The sequence below is a fragment of the Zingiber officinale genome, chromosome 11A (genome assembly GCF_018446385.1).
Source record: "Zingiber officinale cultivar Zhangliang chromosome 11A, Zo_v1.1, whole genome shotgun sequence".
NCBI classification, from domain to species: Eukaryota; Viridiplantae; Streptophyta; class Magnoliopsida; order Zingiberales; family Zingiberaceae; genus Zingiber; species Zingiber officinale.
The window spans coordinates 22423675-22448651 of record NC_056006.1 but is presented as its reverse complement, the minus strand read 5'-3'; the positions used below and the strand labels follow the sequence as shown (position 1 = coordinate 22448651).

At 36.6% G+C, this 24977-nt stretch overlaps 1 long non-coding RNA gene across 1 annotated transcript; it reads left to right on the top strand.

Moving 5' to 3' along the window:
• The first annotated feature begins 8707 nt into the window (after positions 1-8707).
• Positions 8708-11939, top strand: LOC122031952. The gene is made up of 3 exons (XR_006125906.1): positions 8708-9393; positions 9469-9592; positions 11381-11939. It is a non-coding gene; the product is annotated as an uncharacterized LOC122031952 (long non-coding RNA).
• Positions 11940-24977: the final 13038 nt, after the last annotated feature.

Here is a 24977-nt window from a genome sequence, read left to right as displayed (position 1 = left end):
TCCTTCTCGTCCACCAGCGTACTCATCCGCAACTCTTCATCCCTCGGACGCACCGAGCCCGTCGGCTCTCTCCCGTGCCGACCTTCTCGCTAGCTGCGTCTGTTGCTCCCCGAGCAATCTTCCGCTCCGGCTTCTCGTCCCTCGGAACCAGCACACACTTGCTTCTCGTCCACCGAGGTACTCTTCCGCGGCACCTCGTCCCTCGGACGCATCAAGCCCGTCGGCTCTCGAGCAATCTTCCGCTCCGGCTTCTCGTCCCTCGGAACCAGCGCACACTTGCTTCTCGTCCACCGAGGTACTCTTCCGCGGCACCTCGTCCCTCGGACGCATCAAGCCCGTCGGCTCTCTCCCCGTGCCGTCCTTCTCACTAGCCATGTCTTCCGCTCAACTTCCTGTTCTCCTAAGTTCCTACACACTTAGACACAGGGTCAAAACACATAGGACCTAACTTAACTTGTTGATCACACCAAAACAACCTTGGGGTTCCAACACAAAGGTCATGCAAATGGTGCTTGAAGCATCCAATTTTGTAATGCTTCAATAGCTTTTGAAGAAGCTTCCACCAAGGTGTGAGGTAGATCACTAGATTGAGCTGGAGCCTCTTAAGTTAGCTGAGTAACTAATAAACTCCATGATTAGCTAGACTCAGTTTATATCTAATTAATTTTGAGAGAAGAAGGATGACTTTCTCTGCAGGTGCATCGATTATTGAACACTTAAGATCACTATCAAGAGATAGTACCCACCCCATCCATATGATGATTGAACTTTTTGGTGGTGCATGGAGCACCAAACGATTGAACCTGAGTTTTGATTATGCCAAAGGTTTTAAAAGTTAAGATATCTTGTAATCTAACAAGTGTGACTAAGTTTGTAGGAAAGTCCTAAGTGTACTTAGACAAAAATCTTAGTGGATTCTATGCAAGTGGAAAACCTTAGGGGGGAGATAACCCTAGGTCCTAGGGGGAGGTAACCCTAGGTTATGGAAAGTCCTAGCTGCGGTTAGGCAACAAAGTTCTGGTCTGAGGGACTAGACAGAGTCTTGGCAGATCGAGAATGTCAGGCAAAATCTTAGAGTCGAGGACTCTAGGTGAAAATCCTGGGGGTCGCGGACACCAAGTGAAAGATTGGATGGGTTAGGGATCGGACGTCCAGTGGAAAAGTCCTGAAGTCTCGAATGTAGAGCAAAAGTCCAGACGATTTAGAGAACCAATTTGGCAAAAGGTAAACTCTCCTAAGAGGAGTAAGTGAGGACGTATTCCCCGAAAAGGGAACAGTAGCCATCGGTCTGACTTAGGGTTTCAGTGAAACTCAAAGTTATGACCAGACAGTCCGAAAGTTGTCAAAACTTATATTTACATGTTATTATTCTAATTTTGTTTTGCAAATAACTAACATTTTACAGGTTGAAGTTTGCAACCTTGATCGATTGATCGAACCTCCGGATCTGTCAACTGAACCCCAGAGATCATATTAGTTTGCAACTAAGTTTCGACCAAGGATCGATCGACCGAACATTGGGTTCAGTTGATCAATCAGTGGATAAGAAGCGAGTTGATCAGGCCAGGTTGATCGGACCAGATAAGTTGAGGAGCAAGACAGATCGATCGACCAAACTATGAGATCAGTCAACCGAACAAAGACTCTCCGAAGAGGTAGAATCTGGATGGGAAGACTGACCAATTCAGGCAAGATCGGTCATCCGATCTGGGGGATCAGTCAATCGATTAAAGTTGAGTCAAATCTGATCATAAGATTAGTGAATCTCGATATGGCTCAACTTAGCTATAAAAGAGATATTGGCCCAGCACTTCAGAACAACGAATTCCAAGCATCTTTAGCTTCTATGCACTACTCCAAAAAGATCTCTACGACACTATTACTCTACTCCGACGACAACTACACAAAAGATTCATCTTTCTAAGTCGTTGATATTATTTTTGTTAAGTTACTTAAATTCAAAGTGTAATCATTCTTGTAACATTCCAAATCTATAGTGGTTGCCCAACAAAAACGATCAACAATCGTGGGCCTTAGAGTAAGAGTCATCACAAACTCCGAACCAAGTAAATCCTACTTGTGTTTGCGATTGTATTTTCTATTTTCCGCTACATTTCATTCTGTGCTTTGCGAAAAACAGGAAATAGCCACGAGTGTTATTCCCCCCCCCCCCCCCCCCCCCCTTCTAGCATGTCTCGATCCTACAATTGGTATTAGAGAGAGACCACTCTGAATTGGTGAAACCACCAATCGAGCAGGGAGTTCCTTTTTGAAAAAAAAAAAATTGTATATCGTTTTTGTTTATAAACAATATACCATTTTTGAAAAAACGTCTTTCATTTTTTTCCCTCCAAATTTGTTTAAAAAAATCACTTTCATTTTTTTACCATTAATTAGAGTTAATAAAATATCACATTTAACAAAATTTGTCAAAATATTTTTTATTATTTTATTATTTTTTTTCAAAATTAGTGAAATACCCTTATTTTATTTTTTCCCAACACTATTAATCCAAGACCAAGTCTTCGGATATTTTATCATTTATTTTTGTGTTTGCTAGATTCTTTAATGGATCATCAAAAAGATTACAATACCACACACCTGCCCCTCTTCTGCAGCGAGGATTTCGGGTATTGGAAAGATCAGATGGAGTGTCAACTAAAGACCTAAGTGGAGACATAGATCATAATCTAGACTGAATTTGTACTCCCCACCGAAGACAATGTCCCCATTGCATACGACAAGTGGGATACACAAACAAGGATAAATATCGAAGTTGATGCAAAAGTGACATGTACTCTTCTATGCGGACTAACAAATAAAGAGCTTGATCGAGTTGGAAAGTTCTACAATGCTAAGGAGCTTTGGAAAAAATTGATCGAGCTTCATGAGATCCCATCAAACCAGAAGACCAAGTTGAACCTGAGTTTGACTCCGAGTATGAATCCCTAGAGTCAAACTCTGAACCAGACTTAGAAGAATCGGATCAGACCAATTTCATACCACTAGTGGCCAAGGAAGAGATAGCTGAATATGAGTTTGAATTCGAGATAGCAACAGTCAAGGGGGAGAATCCTATCATGGATCTAAAAGGTAAAATTGTAAATTTAAATTTTAAATTTCACATAACTTGTTTTAAGTGTAGGGAGAGAGGGCACCACAAAAACCAGTGCCCTACTCATAAGATTCAGACGACACAACCGGAGGAGAAGGAGAAATCGATGTCAGGAGCCCGGAAAGGGAAGGGGCATATTGAATGCTTCAAGTGCAAATGGATGGATCACTACTAAAGTCAATGCCCAGAAAGAAGACCCAAGAATCAAGGGGGAGAAATCAAGGTTAGTAAATTTACATTACATAAAAATCTAATTTTTACAACACATATCGATACTCTAACTAATCCTAGTTGCTCTAGTTTAGATTTCTATCAAAAATTAGATACACATGCTAATAATGCAATGAATTAAGTTGATTCAAATCTAAATAAGAATAACTCAAAATTATTTAATAAAAATAAGAAATTAACTTTTAGAAAATTAGTAAAATAAAATAATATTTTAAAAGATAAAATTGATAAATTAGAAAAGATTTTTAATAACTTAACCAATTCACAAAATCTAGACTTAGGTTATAAGTCTAAGGTAAAACTTAAACTCTATAAACCAAGGTATAATCAAGTGATTTTTAATTATAAAACTAATCAACAAACCATAAATTAATAACTTAAACTTAAAACTCAACTTAAAAAGTTAACTTAAACTTGTAACCTAAAATTAACCAATAATTGCTTGACTTGGTTGATCCATACATAATTACCATGACCATGCATATGCTAATAAATGTCATTCATGATTACTAATTGCTTAGAATGGATAGATAAGGACTTAGACTTGATCGACACTTGTTTAATTAGACCAAGGATTCTCAAAATGAAAATTAAATATTTAATTTCTTTAAAAGGTTTTGTCTAGAAGTGGTTATTGCAACTAATATCAAAGAATGTCTAGTACCTCGCCACAGCCTGGAAGCCACTTATTGAAATGAATATTTAATTGACTAACTGTCAAATCTTAGTCTAACTCAAATATAAATTAATCTTTAAATTTGAATTTAAATTAAAGATTAAATTAACCATCTCACAAAACTCATAAGATTCTCTGATTGAAAATCTAGAAAGGGTGAGATGGATTTAGGTTTAAATTGAGAATTAGTCTAACCCAATTCAAACCATTCAAATTCAAAATTAATTTTAAAATCTTAATTAATTTTAAAATGTTAATTAATTTCAAAACTTTAATGAATTTTGAAACTTTAATTAATTTCAAAATGTTAATTAATTTAAAATTTTTAATTAATTTTAAAACTTTAATTAATTTTAAAATCGTAATTAATATTCAAATTTTAAATTAATTCAGACTAAAATATCTTTCAAATTTTTTTTTAAGACTAAAATTTAAGTTTAATCTTAACTATTTTCAAAATTTAAATATTTTCAAAATTCAATCTTAAATATTCTAAAATTTAAAATTCAGAGATAATGTTCTGAAACTCAAAATCAACTTTAAAATTAAATTAACTTCATCTCACATAAATTCATAAGCTTAACATGTTTGACAACTTAGAAAGGGTGAGATAGAAAATCAGGAAAATAAATGATTATGTTAAATATGTCCTTAATTTTTTTTCTTGGACATGTCCTTGATTTTTTTTTTTTGTTTGGACTCTAGGATTTTTAAACTTAAATAAGTTACCTAAATTTTTTGAGGGGGGGCATTAATCAAGGGGGAGAAAAAGGGAGTTAACTTATTTTCAAATGTCAAAGTATTTTTCAAAAGGAAGTTAAGTTTTTCTTTGATTTAACTATTTTTGAAAGTTTAACTATTTTTAAAAAATAACCTTAAATTTTTTTAAACAAGTTTAAATAGTTTTTGGAAAAATAAATTTTTGAAAAGGTTTATTTTAAGTTTTTATGAAATCTTTTCAAAAAGATTAAATAAGTTTTCTGTGGAATCTTTCACTTAACTAAGTTTGTTTGAATTTTTTTTAGAAAGCTAAGTACTTGACAAAGTGTCTTTCAAATCTAAGAATTTAGCTAAGCTTTTAAGGAAAAAGCTAATTTTTTTTCAAAGCCTTTAATTATAATTTCAAAGATACTAAATCTTTAAAATGATATCTTTCAAAAATGAAATATTTTCAAAAGTTAAGTTCTTCTTCAAGACTTTTACAAAAATGTTATGTACTTTCAAAACATAATTTTTTTGAAATTATTTTTAACTCTCCTCTTTTAAAAAGTTTGTCGATACAAAATTATACTATCTCAAAGTCAAAGTCTGTCTCAAAGTATTTAAAAAACTATAAATTTGAAATTAAGTGTTTTCCTCTTTAAATTGTTTTTGATATATGTCAAAGAGAGAGAGAATATTCAAAAATTAAGGAAGAGAGAAAGTTAAAGGATTAAGGGACAGCTAAGTTAATTCTTTTCTTTATGAAGGAATTTCTTAAAGAATATTCAAAAGTTAAGGAGGAGAGAAAGTTAAGGGATTAAGGGGGAGCTAAGTTAATTCTTTTTTTTATGAATGAATCTCTTAACTTTTGCTATATGTACCATTTTGGCTATGTGATGCTATATGTTTTACTTAACTTTTGAATCAAGTTGTCATAATCAAAAAGGAGGAACATTATTAGTGCAGGGAGCATCAGACAATCGAACTTGAGTTTTGATTATGACAAAAGATTCAAAAGTTAAGATTTCTTGTGATATAACAAGTGTGATTAAGCTTGCGGGAAAGTCCTAAGTGTACTTAGGAAAAAGTCCTAGTGGATTCTAGGTAGGTGAAAATCCTAAGGGAAGGTAACCCTAGGTCCTAGGGGGAGGTAACCCTAAGTTATGGAAAGTCCTAGCTGTGGTTAGACAACGAAGTCTTGGTCTGAAGGACTAGATAGAGTCTTGGTAGGTCAAGGACATTAGGCAAAATCCTAGAGTCGAGGACTCTAGGTGAAAATCCTAGGGGTCGCGGACACCAAGTGAAAGACTGAATAAGTAGGGGATCAAATGTCCAGCGAAAAAGTCTTGAAGTTTCGGATGCTAAGAAAAAGTCATGAAGTCTCAGATGTTAAGCAAAAGTCCAAATCGTATAGAGGACCGGTTTGAAAAAAAGTAAACTCTCCTTAGAGGAGCAGGTGACGATTGTTGACCTCCGTAAGTGTACAGATATGTCGTAAGTAATAATAAAAGATATCGAATCCATAGGGACTGGAATAAGCACTAAAGATGTCTCAACGCGAGTTAGTTAAACAACAAATCAATTGATTTACAGAATCTAAGTGTAACTATGAAAAGTAAACAAAGAAATGAAAGAATAAGAAATAAGAATAAGGGCAATGGTAAAGGTATGTTCTAGGAGTTTTGGTTTCTTTGTAATGTTATTCAATGTAATGATCTACCAAATCTTATTCCTTAATTTCCCATCATTTGTAGAAGGTTGTCAGTTTCCTCTTGCAATAGACAATCGACCTAGGACTGAAATATATCTGAACGTGATCAATTAGAAATGAATCTATGTTGTCCTTACACGAGCTTGCCTGTCACGTGCGTCCCTCGGAAAATCAACATAGAATTCATCACTTCTCAACCGCATCAAGACATAATACATAAACACATACAATCTATCCTACCCTCTTGAAATACCTAATTTCGCCTTCAAGATTACCCCTCAAACGTCCTTACACGGGCATGTTCCTGTCACGAACGTCCCTCGAAAAATCGAATGAGGGATTACTTCTACAAGATCCACAAGATATCCAAACATTCAATCAAGCATAATAATTAAGCCCTAATCACAACAATCCACACAAGAAAGAATAGATACAAACAGGGCAAAATCATATAAATAGGAATTAGGCAAATGCACAAGAGTTTTACATCAAATCATCCATTACAAATAGTCCCTCCATCCTAGAACAAGATATCTAATCCATGGAAAAAGGAAAGAATTCCAAAGATAAGGAAAAGACAAGCATCTTGATCCCCAAATCCAAGAAAGAAAGGGAAGAAAAGCCTATCTACGATGAAGAGTCATCTTCGGATCCAATCCACCTTCCTCGGAGTCGAAACATTGAAGATCCGCCCTAGATTCGCTGGAAATCCCTCCAAGAAGGTGGAGGAACACCCAAATCTTGAATTCCCCCCAAAAGGGATAAGACCCCTTTTCAAATCTTGAAGGAGGCTTTATGTAGAGGTGAGGTTCGGGCACCACACGGCCCCGAGACACGGCCGTGTGAGGTTCACACGGCCTGCTCCATTTCCCTCTCTGCCTACTTCACACGACCGTGTGTGATACACGGCCGTGACATGCACCTTCCATGACCCCACCCTTGCCACACCCGTGTAGATCTATACGACCTGGACTGCTTCTGCCTCTGGAAACCTAGCACGGTCGTGTGGTGTACATGGCCAGAGCCCTCTTGCTCACTGGAAACCCTGCACGGTCGTGTGGTGTACACGGCCAGGGCCTTCCTGGTCTCTAGAAATCTCACATGGTCGTGTGGTGTACACGACCTGGCTCCATTTAGCTTCAAATCTTGGCACGGCGGTGTGAGGTTCACACGGCCATGGCCACTTCCTTTTCTGCTACAGCTACATGGCATGGGCAACCCCCCATGGCAGGGCCGTGTGAGGTACAAGAATGATGCCTTCCTCCTTTGCTTCGCTTGCAGATTTGGCATTGAACATGAAACCTTCACCAAATTTGACTCCTGTGTACAAAAAATACACAAAAGCAGATCTCCAAACAAAAAGAGTAAATATGTTAAAAGGAAAACTGGAAGTATGAAAATACGTAGATAAAGCATGTACAAAGTATGTGAATGTGCGTCAAAACATGCTAAACAAGTGTATACAATCTATGCACATCAAGGATGCATTCCCCGAAGAGGGAATAGTAGGCGTCGGTCCGACCTAAAGTTTTAGCAAAACTCAAAGTTAGGATCAGACAGTCTGAAGGTTGTCAAAACTTATCTTTACATGTTATTATTCTAACTTTATTTTGTAGATAACTAACATTTTGCAGGTTAAATTTTGCAACCTTAATCGATCGACCAAATCTCTAAATCGGTCGATCAAATCCTAGAGATTAGATAAGCTTATGGCTTAGTTTTGACCAAGGATCGATCAACTTAACGTCGAGTTCAGTCGACCAATTAGTGGATAAGAAGAGGGTTGATCGCGCCAGGTTGATCGGACCAGATAAGCTAAGGAGCAATGGAGGATCGGTTGATCGAACGATAGGATCGATTGACTGAATGAAGACTCATCTGAAGTGGCAGAATCTGGATGGAAAGAAAAACCGATTCAGGCATGATCGGTTGACTGCAGATCTGGGGGATCGATCGACCGATCAAACTTGAGTCAAACCTGATCCCATGATGGATCTGGATCAAGCTCTGTAAAATACTAAACAAATAATAATTAAATAATAAGGTTATTTGAGGAAATAATTTTATTGGAATTTTTAGAAATTTTTGAGAAATTTTTCGAAGCTCGTATGACGTATGTTATGAGGATGAATTTGTAGGTTTGGGAAGAACCTGTTTGAAATACCTAAAAGTAAGAGTTGATTGAGGAATTAACCTTAGGTTTAATTAAAGATATCTAAGGTAATTTTTCTTTTATTTTATTTTCCTTATTTCCTTTTTTTTCTCCCGTGCCCTAACCTCACTCGCGCCTTCCTCCCTCACCTGACGCTGTCTCCGCCTCCCCTCTCTCGCGTGCGACGCCAAGCCACCCGACCTCTCCTCCTCCCCTATTCATCGCCGACCTTTCCTGAGCCCCTCACGACTTCTTCTCTCTCGCGAGGCCGAGCCACCGCCGACCCTCTCCCTTCTCCATCGCGACTTTGTTTCCTCTCCACCCGATCCCTCTTCGTCGCCGGCACAACTCCATCCCGCCCTTCACTGGAGCCACCACCAGTCAGTCACCGTTTTCCCTTTCCAACCCATGCCATAGCTTCTTATCGTAGCCACGACCATTCACTCTCATGAGCCTCGATCGCCCGATGACTGCCCGACTGCTAACACCACCACTTGAACGCACTGGCGACACTTGATCCGGCCATTGACGGTGTAGAGCCACTGTCACCCCCTTCTTCCTCTTGCGATTTTCGTAGTTGCATCCTCGTTGTCGATTATCCTTTTGGGCCATGAGCTAGAGGCCGCAAGCTCCACATTGCCGTCGACCTCTCCTCCGCTACGTCTCATTGATGGTGTGGATCTGTTGCCTCTCTTCTTTGCCTCGGCGCGACACCACATCAACCACCATTTGAGTGAGAGTCACCGATCGCCATGAGTTGCTGCTGGAGCAATGAAAAACCACTAGAGAAGAAGAGGAAACAATGGGTAACGAATCCCTTAACCTAATCTTTGTTGGTCTATGATCTATGTTGATTTAGGGTTGTTTGATTTGGAGGGCAGCACCTACACCTAGCTCCGGTCATCGTTGTGACACCATTGTCTTATCGGATCTGGGGGGGGGGGGAGTTTTACTCCTATTGCTGCGGTGATTGGATTTCTTTGTCAAGCGGTGAATCGGATTTGGGTAAGTTGAGAAGGTAATTTTGTATATGAACTAGATTTGATTTTTAGTTGTGAAATGGTTAGAGTGTCCTAATTCTATTTATTTATGGTCTGTTGCTTGAGTGGATTTCAGTTTGAGTGTGATTATCATGTGGATAGATTGTCATTGAGGAGTACATAATTGTTAATAGAATCATTAGGTTGATATCATGACTAGTGGTGAGTAGTTGGCATTGCTCTATGTTTAGTTTAAACATTTGGATTGTGGAATGATTAGTGATATGAGTTGGTTAATTGGGTGATGATGGTGATTGGTTAATTGATTATGTTGCATTGGATGGATTAATGGATGGATTTGCGTGAGTTTTGGATATATGCATGTATAAACCCAATCTAATTAGGTTGTGGAATGATTATAGTTAATTAAGGAGACTAAACCTAATTTAAGAGGTTAAACTAGCTTAACTCTGATTTTGGTGGTTAATCGAGGATCATATTCGATTTGTAGTTACCCTAGATAGGTTTAAATATTTGATTTAGCTATTTAATTTATATATAATTAGCTAAATCTATATGTCATGGATTTGCAGGACTTTAATTTGAGACGAGCGTCTCAATGTGGAGATAGTTAGGATGAACTATATAAAGGCGGGTACCTTTGACTTATCTCTTTAGATATTGTCATTCTGATATGCTAGTAGGTTATAACTAGTAGTAATGGTTATGTTTATATCTGCTTAGTATGTCACTACTTGATACCAGTAGTTTGCCCTTATTATTATCTATTGTGTATTCATGCTTATGTTCTCTTATTTCTTGCCATGTGTACCTAGGTTTATTTCTTTGCCTGTGTACCTATGTTTATTTTCTGGCATGTGTACCTAGATTTATTACTTGACATATGTACCTAGCTTTATTACCTGCCATGTGTACCTAGGTTTATTTCTTTGTATGTGTACCTAGGTTTATTTTCTGGCATATGTACCTAGATCATTGTTATGAACTTGGTTTCCTTTTGGTACACATTAAGGGAAGGTTGGTATTTTCAAGATTTACATGCTTAGTGTCATGCACCATTTTGCATGATTGCATGTTGAGCGATTGTCGACTCCATTATTGTTGAGCACATCGCTAGTTACATGAATCTGTACACACAACCACTCATGGGTTAGTGGTATATCAAGTAGGGTGTGTGGTAGTTTGCTCTGTCAGTGCTTCGCTGGTCCACTCATGGGTAGCGTGACACAGCGTGGTAGCACGATAGGGATCCCTCCTCTAGACTGTCTCAGGAAGATGAGAGCATTGAGCTCTCCCACTTATGATTTGGGATAGGAGGTTAGGTGTACTCCGACAGCATCTTGTCCACTCGGTCACTCAGAAGTAGTGATAGCAGACTGCACAGTTGTCATAGCTCTACCCATTCGGTCTCACTATCGTGTGTGAGATGGCTGATTGGCGTCAAGGGTGACCATGTCATTTTTGCATCATATGTATGAATTGCATTTATTGTTTGTGCTTGTTGCATTATGTATGTTGTATTTTGGTAGTTACATATGATTGACATGCATACATGACATATGATGCATTTGGTTTAACGACCTTGCATCTATTGGTGTGATTCCCACCCTTATGTCATGATAGGAGACTCCGATGAGTACAGTTCTTCTCCCCTTATCCAGTTTTGCATTTCATGTTATTAGGCAGGAGACTATACTCCATGATTATTATTGGTAGCTATTTCTTACTATGCATGTTAGATTGATACCCGTTGAGTTGTTGAACTCACCTCGTTGCATTATTCCTATTACAGGTAGATGATTAAGCAATTGCTTGGAGGTATCCTGTCTGCCGGTCCCTCGTCACATCAGAAGACGATTTTACTTCGCTTTTGATTTCTTTTATATATATTCTTTGATGTTTTAGCATTGTATTGGTGTTTAGCCATGCGGCTATTTTCCCATTGATTTTGGTGTTGTATTTGTGTTTAAGTCGTGTCGGGACACATTGAGTTGTTTTGGTTGTATGAGCTTCTCGTTTAGTTTTCGTTGTATTTTTAGTACAACCGAGTGGGTTGTTTTATATATAACTGCGTGGTTGTGTTTGTAGTACAATCATGTGGGATGTTTAATATATATATAACTGCGTGGTTATGTATATTCCAGCCGTGTGTGTTGATGTATTTGTTTGTGATGTATTCATGCTTCAGATTGTCACCGATATAGGGGAGATGTTGTCAGATTTTATTCTGGCAGGGACTCCTTTAGGGTGTGACAGGCTCAACTTGGCTATAAAAGGAGGTCTCGACTCAACACTTTAGAACAACGATTTCTAAGCATCTTCAGCTTCTGCACATTGCTCTGAAAAGATCTCTAGGACACTGTAACTTTACTCCAACGACAACTACGCAAAAGATCCATCTTTCCAGGTCATTGGTATTATTTTTGTTAAGTTACTTGTATTCAAAGTGTAATCATTCTTGTAACTTTTTGAATCTATAGTGGTTTCCCAATGAAAGCGATCAACGATCGTGGGTCTTGGAGTATGAGTCGTCACAGACTCCAAATCAAATAAATCTTACTTATGTTTGCAATTGTGTTTTCTATTTTCCACTACGTTTCATTCTGTGCTTTAAAGGCCAAGACAACATCTAGAACAAGGTAATATGCCTTTTAATCTTAGTTATTCCTTTAGTTCTTTCCCACCTTTCTTGACCGCTTTGTGGTAGTCTACTTGGATGATGTTTTAGTGTATACCACAACTCTTTAATATTATGTGCAATATATCAAGCAAATCTTCCAAGTGCTATGTAGGAATGAGTTGTATGTGAAGTGGGAGAAATGCTCATTTGTCCAACAAGAGGTGGAGTTTGTTGTCCATAGATTCTACAGTGGGAACTTCAACCACCAAGGTTACAAAGCTAAAATTAATTCCTAATTTAGTAAACTATTATCTATGTTTTATCAAGTGTTATTTCTACTAAAGTTGTAGTCAACACCCTTGACTCGACTGAACTCCTCAAGAAGGATCACTCATGGCAATGGGCATAGAATTTGAAGTATTGCTTGAGCATAGCAAGCCATTTGAGGTACACACTTATGACTCAGAGTTTGCTATGGGTGTACTTATGCAATAGGGACATCCTATTACCTATGCAAGGAAAAAGTTAAACCACACTAAGATGCGCTCAACGATGTAGAAGGAAATGATATCAGTCATATATATTGCTTGCAAGCAATGCAACATTACTTGTAATGGGATTCATACTGTCGGTGCAGGGTATACTAATAATTTGATTTTGATATATGACAAATAGGTTAAAGTTAGATGTGTTATTTGTCTAACTACTTTGCCAAGTGTGCAGGAATTGATGAGTCTGGAGGACCAGACATCAGGATGAAATCTAGCTAGGTCTGTGGGATTGAATAGCTGGTGTGAAGTTCAGATAGGTCAACGGGCCAACCTGATATATGGCAGAAAGTCTAGTAGACAACTGGCAGAAGTCTAATTGGGTTTGCAGATCTGACAACTAGCATGAAGACCTAGTGGGTCAAGAGGTTAGTCACACCTACTCTAAGTTGGTAGGTAAAGGTAAGTCACTGGAGAAGAGTGACTCAGTGAGGACACGTCCTGGTTGAGGGATAGTAGATGTTGGTCCAATTTAGGACCATTTCGAATCCCTAAACTAAGACCTTGACTTGATCCTGATCTCGGGGAGGCAAAGTATAATTAATACTCAGTATTATTGTGCTAACACTTGTCTTGCAGGTTATTATTTGGTTTATTAGACTACCTCAGGTGAACAGTACCGGAGGTGCCTTCTAAGGGATGGAAGACACCTTCAATTACTGAAGGTGCCTTAGCACTGTTCATAGAAAGCGCCTTTAGTTCTTTGAAGGTGCCTTCCACGAGATAAATTTTGGACCTCGTCTTAGATAAGGCGCAGCGAAGTCAAGATAGAGTTTGTCATATTGAAGGCGCCTTTAATGGCTATAGAAGGTGTCTTCCACACCCTTTATAATGGGGGCTCGACCAAGCTTCAATATACAAGACTCATACAATCATCTGCGCTTCCGATTGGACTTCCGAACGCTCCAGCTTCCTGCTACAACTCCGCTACGACACTGCCACTCTCATCTACTGCTAAGAAGCCACCTAAACATCGAGCTTGAACCAACCAACTTCAGAAAAAGTGTTTGGTAACTTTAAATTCTGTACTTAATTTTTATAAAATGACAAGTGTAATGTTTTACACTTGTTTTGAATTTCTCTGTACTCGATTCTCTCTTCCAGTGATTCTAAAAGAGATATTTTAGTGAATTACCCATCTATAGGTCTGCGAGACCTGAGTCTTAGAGTAGGAGTAGTCGAATGCTCCGAACCAAGTAAACCGACCGTGTTTGATTCAGAATTCTTACTTGTATTCTTTTTATTTCTATGTCTTCCACTGCAGTATACTTTTCAAAATCGAAAAGAATAATTTCTCAAAACCACGTAATTCACCCCCCCTCTCACGTGCGACTCGATCCAACAAGTGGTATCAGAGCAGGTTCTACTCTGAATTGGTGCAACCACCAATCAAGCCAAGGGAAATTGTTTTACTTTTGGATTTTAGTGTTTTTCGCATTCTATTTGAATTGATAAAAGTTTATTTATTCAAATAACTCATTTTCATTCAGTTTTTTTTTTTTTATCAAAATTGGTGCAACACCACTCGAATTTCTCGATATATTTTTTTTCTCAAACTCTGCTAATCCAAGACCGAGTCTTGGTACCTTCTTCAAGTTTTCTATTTTAAATCTAAATGGCCCAAAACGAAGGATACAACACTGCTCATTGGCCCACATAAAAACGCAAAAGAGTTATGGGACAAACTCATAGAAGTACACAAAGGAACCAACGATGCAAAGGTAACAAAAAGAGACCTATTCTTAAATAAATTATTTAACATCAAAATGCAGGAAGGTGAGACTGCCAGTCAGCTGCACTCAAGGATAAAGGATATTCTCAATGGACTTCATACAATTGGCCACTAGATGGAGAATCGAGATCTTATAAGGTACGCTCTAAACGCATTTCCTCGAAATGCACTATGAGCATCCATCGTGGATGCCTATAAGATCTCAAGGAATTTATCCAAATTGAAATTAGATGAACTTTTCTGTGAATTAGAGATACACGAACATACTAACGTCAAACCCAAGAAAGGTATTACAAACATCAAATGAAAAACTAGAACCAAACCAGAACCTGAAGTTGAGTCTGACCAAGACTTAGACAATGAAGAACACCTGGTGAACCTGGTAAGAAAGATGTTCACCGGGAGAAAGAAAAACTTCACAAAAAAGACCGGCAGAAGATCAATTCCAGCAACAACAAGGCAAATGTCACATGTTTTGGATGCAACAAGAAGGGGCATTACAAGAATGACTGCCCAAATCTCAAGAAATAGAAAGCCCTCAAAGCAATGTGGGATTAATCATCTGCAGATGAATCAAACAGCGATAAACCAGAACACACCAACTACCTCGCACTAATGGCAGATGGACCAGGATCGGAAAGTGAATTGGAAGACAGGTCCGAACCCATATTGAGTCATAAGTCCACACTCATTTCTTAAGGTTTTGATGAGGTACAATCTACTTTAAGAATTTTTTTAAAAAATAATTGCATCTTTACATAAGAAATTGACCTTGTTTGAAGATCAAATAAATGAACTAAATTTAGAAAATAAAATACTTAACGAACAATTAAAATCAATCTCAATGACCGAACTGATTCAAGCTAAAACTCCAACTCAAGTTGCAAAACTTGAAGAGGAGAATTTTAGTTTGAAAGGAGAAGTAGTTGAACTAAAACAACTACTAGAAAAATTCACAACTTGATCAAACTACTTAAATATGATACTTGGATCACAAAGAGCTGTATATAACAAGTCTGGACTTGGATATGAGTCTAGCTCAACTAATAAAATATTTATATCTCTAATCACTCAAAATAAAAATCAAACTAAGGCCTGGGTTCCAAAAGCGTGTCCAACCACACAAGTAGACAACCAATACTATGTACCAAAAATTAATATTCACTACATGAATCAAAATAAATCAAACAACTCACTCTCAATCCCAAAATTAAAATTTTAAGCCAAAAGAATAAAATCAAATCAAATAAACCTAAATAAAATAAAAATAAAAATAAAATTAACCTAAACTCAAACTATAACTAAGTCTATTATAACTTAAAACAAATCAACACAAATCTAAAACTTAAAAGGTCAATAATTCAGGGGGAGGCTCCAAATTAGCTGGCGCCTCCAAAATAACAGTTTAGCCGACTGGGTAATTAGGATTAGGTCAAAAGGGACAAAAGTTTAATTTGAAAAACAGCACTGGAGAAATTTTGGATGATAGTAGATTAGGGAAACTCTATCTATACATGTCTAGGAAGATATGACTTTGACCTAATGTATTTAGCTTAGTAGAAGTAACTGAAGCTACCCCTTACCAATTCTAGCTGGTTAGACCAAAGTTTTGTTATTAAGTTCAGTGGATAAGACTATTTGGAAAATCTCGAAGGCGTGGTTACTCTAATGAGGTCCATGTGACTCACCACAGCTTAGAATTTTATCCAAAGAATGTCTATTTGTTGAACTCAAAGCTAAACTTGAATCTAGCACAAAGTTAAACCAAATCTTGAAATTCAACTAAACTTATCTCATAAAATAATAGGATTCCCTAATTGAAAAAGTAGATCGGGTGAGATGATTAAGAATTCAAAATTAAATCAAAATTTAAAATTAAATTAAGATTCAAAAGTAAATCAAAATTTAAAATTAAATTAAAATAAACTAAAATTAAAAACTTAAATTAAACTAAAATTAAATTTAAATTTAAATTTAAGACTTAAATTAAACTAAAATTAAATTTTAATTTAAAACTTAAATTAAAACTAAAATTAAAATTAAAACTTAAATTAAAACACAAAAAAATGGCCCATCGAGTCACCTCCGAGTCAATCGGAGGTGCCACCCAACCCATTGAAGGCGCCTTTAGTAGATTGAAGGTGCCTTCCATAACACCTTGAAGGTGTCTTCGATGAGGCTGGAGGCGCCTTCAATACTAATTTTTCCAATGAACAGAGCAGCGCTCTATTCACAACTTTGGCCGTGAGAAGGCACCTTCTACTGCCAATCTTCACTACTTCTTCATCTTTTCCCCTCCAAAACTTTGATTATGCCTCCTCAGTACACCCTAACTCAACTACATAGCTACTTTTTGTTATTTATTTGTTGTTATATGAATGATATACATATAAAAATTATTTTAGGAAACGACAATATGTTAACCCTAGCTCTAACAATACCCCATCTACTGATGCTAGGTTTCCCTCTGAGTGACTTAGGTTATATTTCCTTAAGCATACATATGTTGCATTAAAATCTAGATTCCTGAGTAAGATTTTTTTTACCCAGTATTGCGTACCTATCATAGATATTATTGGTTACTACTAGTTAAATAGGCTAGTTTACTACAGCCATGTAGTAAATCTAGACCTGTGTGCATAGTTTTATAACAATCTAGTTAAGGTTGATGACCTGACCTATTCCACTAGAGTTGGTGGGAAGGGCTTTTAGTTCTCCCCTACTCTATTGTATAGCTTAGGACTTAGGAGATTTGCTTGTCCATTTTTATGCTACCCTAGTAGGAATTTGCCATTTGGCGAATCCTATTCTCATATTACATTAGATACTATCTACATGTACTTTTTAGGGAGGAAAGACTGCCTACAATGATTGACTTTAGGTCACTCTCTCTTAGGGTCCGGGAGTATATTCTATATCGAGTTCTAACTACTTGCATTCTATCGATCACAACTCGCGATGTTGCGATGATGCGGCCATATAATTCATTTTTCCTATATGCATTATGCCAGTGCCTTGACATCGACATTGCATTACACATATTCCACAATGTCATTCATGTATCCGGTCTTATCATTAGGTTGTAGGTTCACATGTCATACTATCATATTTTGACATATATATTCTCAACCATAAGGGTAGATATGACGCAGGGTACAACCACTTCTCTTAGCACATATGACGAGATTGGCCAGCGTCAATTTGCATTAGTGCATATAGATATCACTACTCAGGGGGACTAGCCTGGAAAGAAGGACCACAACTAGATATACCAGGCGAGGCCAAGGACAAATTTCCACCCATCATTCCCGACGAGGGAGAGGAGATGCCAGTATTCATGGCCGAGGAGCTCTTCGGATATCACCTAACTCTGACCCAACCCTAGACCTCGACACAACCCTCCACCTAACTATCCATCGAGGACTGATTAGTACGACTTGATGAGTCCTCCGCACAGCTCCGGAAGTCAGTCTCGGATAGATTCAACACTCTTCGGGGAGAGATGACCACTGGTTTCTCCTTGCCCCAGGAGGAGATGACCATCGGACTACAGCAGATCATTTGAGCCTTGTGAGTATCTGAGCGGTCTCCACCCCCTCTAACTGATGATGACCATACTTGATCATATTAGGACACTAATATTAAGAAAAATTTCTTTACTTTTATTTTTCTAAAAATTTATAATTTCTTAGATTTTTAAAAATTAATTTTAGCCATAGACTAGATCAAAACCATAGAAAGCATATTCCTATAGAACTAGGATTGAGAATCTCACAAACACATTAGGACTCCGTTGATTGTGTATTAAAAAACCTATAATGGCCTGAGATTAATAAGCAAATTGTCTGGGCTTATGATGCTTATATCAGTGCATCGACACAAATCTGAGTGAGAAATATCAAATTATAGTAATACATCTTAGTCATAACTAGATATATATACTTAACTTGACTAATCAAATGAACACTGCTATCTTTTGATAGTTAGTTAGTAACTAGCGGTTAGATATTTAAGGATAATTTCTAGAAGAATATTTTCCTTAGATAATATCAGGTTCAGGGGGAGAATATTGTGAAAAATACTTTCAAATTTTTTCCTCTTCTTGATATTTTTTAAAAAATATATTCTATTTTCAAAATGAATTTACTTAAATGGTTTGAAGGTTTTTTTCTTTCATAAGTTGTTTTGAAAAATTCACTTTCAAAGGTTGCACTAAAAATGAAGCTTTGAAAAAAAATTTTACCTTTGAAAAGTAAGTTCAAAATTTTCCTTGAAAAATGGATTTCAAAATCTTCTACAAGTTTATCTTTGCTAAATGTTTTTGAACAATTTAATCTTCAAATATTTTGAAAAATACTTTGAAAATTATTTTATCATTTTGAAAATTAGTTTGGGAATTCTCTTCTTATCCTTTGAAATTTTTTACTTAGTAATCTATTTAAAGACTTATTTTGGAATGTTTACCTAAAATCTTGTTTGAAAGCATTTGTCTTAGAAACTTCATTTCCTCTTTAACACTACTTCAAAAATACTTGTTAAATTGTTTTATTTTAAAGTACTTTGAAAATTCTTGTCTTAGAAAATTTTTCTTTCAAATTACTTTGAAAATTTCAGAAAAAATTTCTTTAAAATTACTTTGTAAATATTTACTTTTCTCAAAATATTTAATCCTTCCTCAAATGAACCTGAATTTTTACCTTTGTAAAGTTTTATTTTAAAACATTACATGCAAAAACTTCTTCCAGAAGATAAGTACTTTCTATTTGAAATAGTTGGTTTTCAAACACCTATTTTCAAAATTAAGTTTGTAAAGCCCCTTTTTTATACTAAACCCTTAATTATTTATGTTGCATTCATTTATTTTTTTGATGTATGCTAAAAGGGGAGGATAGTAGGTTAGGTTAGAAAAGCTAACTCATCACTATTAAACATTTCATGCTTAATGCTTATTTGCATTTATTTTTCTAACTTTAACCCAGGTTATCATTACATCAAAAAGGGGGAGATTGTTGGTGCAAGTTTCACTAATAATCTAGTTTTGATGTATGACAAATAGGTTAAAGTTAAATGTGTTATTTGTCTAACTACTTTGCCAAGTGTGCAGGAACTGATAAGTCTGGGACCAGACACCATACTAAAATCCAGCTAGATCTGTGGGACTGGATAGCTATTGCAAAGTCCAGATAGGTTAACGGGCCGACCTGATATCTGACAGGAAGTCTAGTGAACAACCAGCAGAAATCTAGTTGGGTTTGCAGACCTGACAACTGGCATGAAGACTTAGTAGGTCAAGAGGCTAGTCACACATACTGTAAGTTGGTAAGTAAAGGTAAGTCACTAGAGAAGAGTGACTCGATGAGGATGCGTCCCAATTAAGGGATAATAGGCGTCGGTCCAGTTTATGATCATTTTGGATCCCTAAAGTGAGACTTTGACTAGATCCTGGTCTCGGAGGGACACGGTCTAATTACTACTCAGTATTATTATGCTAACACTTGTCTTGCAGGTTATTATTTGGTTTATTGGACTAACACGCTTTCCAGGGCAATAAGAGCACAAAAAGCCTGGGTGAACAGTACTTGATGCACCTTCCAAGGGATGGAAGAGCCTTCAATCACTGAAGGCGTCTTAGCACTGTTCATAGAAGGCACCTTCAGTTCTTTGAAGGCGCCTTCCACGACATAAATTTTGGACCTCATCATAGATAAGGCACAGTGAAGTTGGGATAGAGTTTGTCACATTGAAGGTACCTTCAATGGTTATGGAAGGCGCCTTCCACATCCTTTATAAGGGGGACTCTACCAAGCATCAATATACAACACTCATATGATCATCTATGCTTTCGATTGGACTTCCAAATGCTTTGGCTTCCTGCTATAACTCCACTGCGACACTCTAAGCTCGAGCCAACCAACTTCAGAAAAAGTGTGGTAACTTTAAATTCTGTAGTTAATTTTTGCAAAATGACAAGTGTAGTGTGTTACACTTGTTCTAACTTTCTCTGTACTCGATTCCCTCTTCCAGCGGTTCCGAAAGAGGTATTTTAGTGAATTATCCATGGATAGGTCTGCGGGATCTAGGTCTTGGAATATGAGTCGTTGAAGACTCCGAATCAAATAAATCAACCGTGTCTGATTCTGAATTCTTACTTGTCTTTTTTTTTTTTTAATTTCTGTGTCTTCCGCTGTGTATACTATACTTTTCAAAATTGAAAAAATGAATTTTTTAAAACCACGTGGTTCACCCCCTTTCTCACGTGCGACTTGATCCAATACATGCTTCATCCTTAGAGACAATATTGAGTATCGGTTATCCACCATGGGATTTTTCAGATAGGAAGTTTCTTGCAAAGGTATTTTCATGGATCCTCAAAAAAGAGAAGCTATTACAAGTTAGGAAGTTAGAGCACTCACGTGTGTCTAGGGTTGCTTAGCTATCTTTTTGGTCTCACGCATCAAGGAAGCACTAGTGGTGATCAACACCTCAAATTCTAAAATAGTGAATGAGATTCAGGACTAAAAGATCAATTTTCAAAGACATAAATAAGACTCCCTGATTTTGAGGAAGATTGTTTGTTCTCAAGACACACTCAATGAAGATGACCTACAAAGAGAAACACATTGATCATGATTCATGGGTCATTTGGGAGATACTTGTATGTATCAATACCTAAACTGATCCTACTAGTAGAATAGTAGGAAGAAGGATATTGCGGACTTTGCAGTTAGAACTTGGTGTGTCAACAAGTGAAGGCAGAATATCAAAGTGATGCAGTGGAAGTGTAGTGGGCCCATAATCCAAAAAAAAGTGTTAGAGACCAACAAACTTACTTCGGAAGATTTTGTACCTAAATGGAAAAAAGGGAACATAGTATAGTGGACTTCGGAAGGTGCATAATTTGATTTGTGTGATCGTTGAGAGATTAACCAAATTCATCCATTTCCTACTGACCTGCTAGACTAACTCCTTAGATCACTTGGTGGAGTTTCCAATAGTCATGTGCACAGAAATTTATTTTTGGTGCAGTATTTCGGACAGACGGATAAAGAACACCATTCACTAACTAGAGGACTTACTTCGAGCATTCAAGATGGACATCAAAGGCTGCTAGAAGATCATTTACACCTAGTGGATTTCACCCACAACGATTAGCTAGATAGTAATGTGGGAGTAGCAGAAGCATGGTGAGGTCATAACCCACAGAACGATGATTATCTACTTTAGTAGTAGATCAGGTAGTGTATAAGAGATCCTAAACCATTACAGACAATTTTGAAATACTAGAATGGACTAGTATAGGGATGTACTACTTAGTTGTTACCTTAGATGAGGATACCTTAGTATTACAATTGGGTAGTAAAGTTGGAGACCAAATTTTTATTAATATGAGAGAATATAATATACCAAAAATATATATAAGGATTAAAATTTAACATAAATAAATTTATTCAGGAAAGATATAAGAATATAATTAATAATTAATAAGGAAATAAATTTATAGAATTTATTAGAATTTTATGGATTTTTTTTAGAATTTATTATGAATTTTTGGATATTTTATGAGGATAAATAGATAGGATTTAGAAAAATCTATTTGGAATATCCATTTAAGCGAGGACTTGATTAAATATAAAAGCTAGATTATCCAATCAAAATAGTTTGATTTCTCCTCCTTCGTTTCTCGCTTGCGCACCCCGCTATTCACCGTGTGACTGCCACAGCGCCACTCCCTCTTTCGTCAACCGTGAGAAGTGTTAGTTGCTAACCTTCTTTGTTCTCCTCACTATCACCGCCAACTTCTACCACAGAGAAGCCTCTACAAGTAAATTCCAATGGTAGCGATTGTTGCCATTGGCCAGTATCCGCAACTCGCGAGCTTCCATCCGCATGAGCAACAGATGCCAACACCGCCTTCTTCTCTTCGTTCTTCACGATGTGAAATAACCTTCTCTCTTGTCATTGCATATGCGTCCGCGCCATCTCGTGCAAACAACAACCAACGCCCCACTAGACCCTGCTATCGCTACCGCCTCCTATCCACCGGTGCCGCCTTGATGTGATTGAACCATGACCACCGTCGCCAGACTCTACCACCATCTGATGCCCATCTGAGAGGAAGAGTGATGCCAACCGTGAAGGTAAAAGGAGATTATGATTATTAGTACATTTAATAGTGTTTAGTTTAATTAACTAGTTACGTTAATTAATCAATTAATAATTGGATGAAGTTATTAGTTGATTAGTAGTTTGATTAATAGATAATTATTTAAGGTTAATTGGCTAATTAATTTTAAACATTTAATCAATTAATTAAAATGATAATTGGTTAATTGAATAACTAATTAAGATGATTAATTAAGTAATTAGTCAGTTTAAGAATTAATAGATTAATTGATTTCTTAATCAGTTAGATAATTGATTAGATATCAAGTTGACCAACTTATTAATGGAAAGTTAATGAAATTACTAATCAGATAGATTGATAAACTAAATTGACTTTATTATTAGAATTACACTAGTTCTTAGTTTTATTTCCTATCCTATACGTGTAGATTCAAGCTCGAGGCAAACATTAGATTGAAGGCAGTTAGAATGATCTACAATGAGGTGGGTAGTTCCTCCTTTGACCTCTTTAGATCTTGAACTTAGTGCATGATTTTGTTATTTGCATTGATTGTGTAGTTATTTTTACCTTGATATCTACTCTATATTACTTCTTGAGCTTGACCTTTTATTGCTTAATCTTATATTTTGATATATGTGCAGTCTCCTTTGTTTTCGTGCATGTATTATTTGAGTATGTATGATATTACTAGACCATAGTATAGTTACAGATTGATACTCATGTGTTTACAGCATATCTAGTTATATACTTAGGCTTGTGTATACTTATGCGAGTGTATATATGTCAACAAGACTATACCTATCTATACATGATATACATCATATTTAGCAGAGTGGTAGAGTATTCTAAGAATTATCTTCTTTGGGCTGACATTCATAACTACTTGATTTTGAACTCATAGGTTAAGGGTATTCATGATAATACCAGGGAGTTAGATAAGATATTATAACTAGATGACTAAGATTCCCTTGATTGTAATTATTACTATTGTACTTGTTATTGTTGTACTTAGATACATGTTGTTAGACTTGTTACATATTGCATTCCTATACATTTGAACTGCCCATTAGACTGGATAGTAGTATTAAGCTATCACACATAGTCCGTAGCTAGATAGCTGAATACCCTACTAAAACCCTTGTTGGTTGTTTGGCCTTTTGACTATATGCTGGTGAGACCATACCATAGTGTAACTAGCAGAGTTTACTCTGGGATATGATTGTTACTACTTACCTATTATTATTGGTTTGTTAACTTATATGTCTTGACTATCTACATAACCATCTATGGTAACATGTTTACCCATAGTCCATAGTTAGATAGCTACATATATAACCTGTATACCCACGGGACCATCCGTGGTAGAGCATTCTCCCGCGGATAATGACTATTTACATACCCTAACTGTCCACGGGACCATCCTTGTTAGAGATTCTCTTGTGGTCAATGGGTGAGGAGCTAGATAGCTACCTCATCCTGTCCACTCACGAGACTATCTGTGGTAGAACGTTCTCTCGTGGATAGTGATTATTTATATACCCTGACTGTCCATGAGATACATTCGTGGTAGTATGTTGTTGGACGTAGCTAGGACTTGTTAGATGATTGTTATATGCTACCTGTATATTTGTTTGTGAAGGATTTGGATGTACTTTACTCTCGTTTTACTGGGTATACCTGATTAAGCAGGTTAGCGGATGGTTGTGTAGTTGTGTATGCTTGTGTTAGTAGTTGATTATATTGACACTCTTATTTTTGTAGTAAGTATTTTATCTGAAACTGTATTTCTTTTGATCTCCTTATAGTAGTTTCATGCACTATCTGTCTTATACCCATTGAATCTTTTGTACTCACTAGCCCTTGTATTTGTTTGACTTCCAAGTTAGCAGGTAGAAGATGTGTTGTGTAACGTAGAGGTTATAGCTGCTAGTCTCACTCGAATTCATATTTCTATTCAAGTTATTTGAGTTATTTTTCGCTGCTTGTTTTTACAATTTTCTTTCTATATCAATTTTGAATTTTGTTAAAATAATATGACTTTTCGCTTGTTTAGTTAGTATGTTCACATGTTCATACATACATATACGCATCAGCTTTTATATCTTTACTGATTTTATATCGCTTTGGTGTTTGAATTGATTTTAATTTGTTTGGTATCAATTATTTCTTATATTGTCACTAAGAGATACCATCCGATTTGACGGATAAGTATACCCTCAGAATATGACAAGATCTATTGGATTACTGTAGGATTCAGCTTGACCTTTGCTCCATTAAATTTTGTTTTCTGAATGACAATTGCAATTCCACATTAGGAGACCTATGGCTGATGTTGATGACATGGTCAAAATCTTAAAATTGATA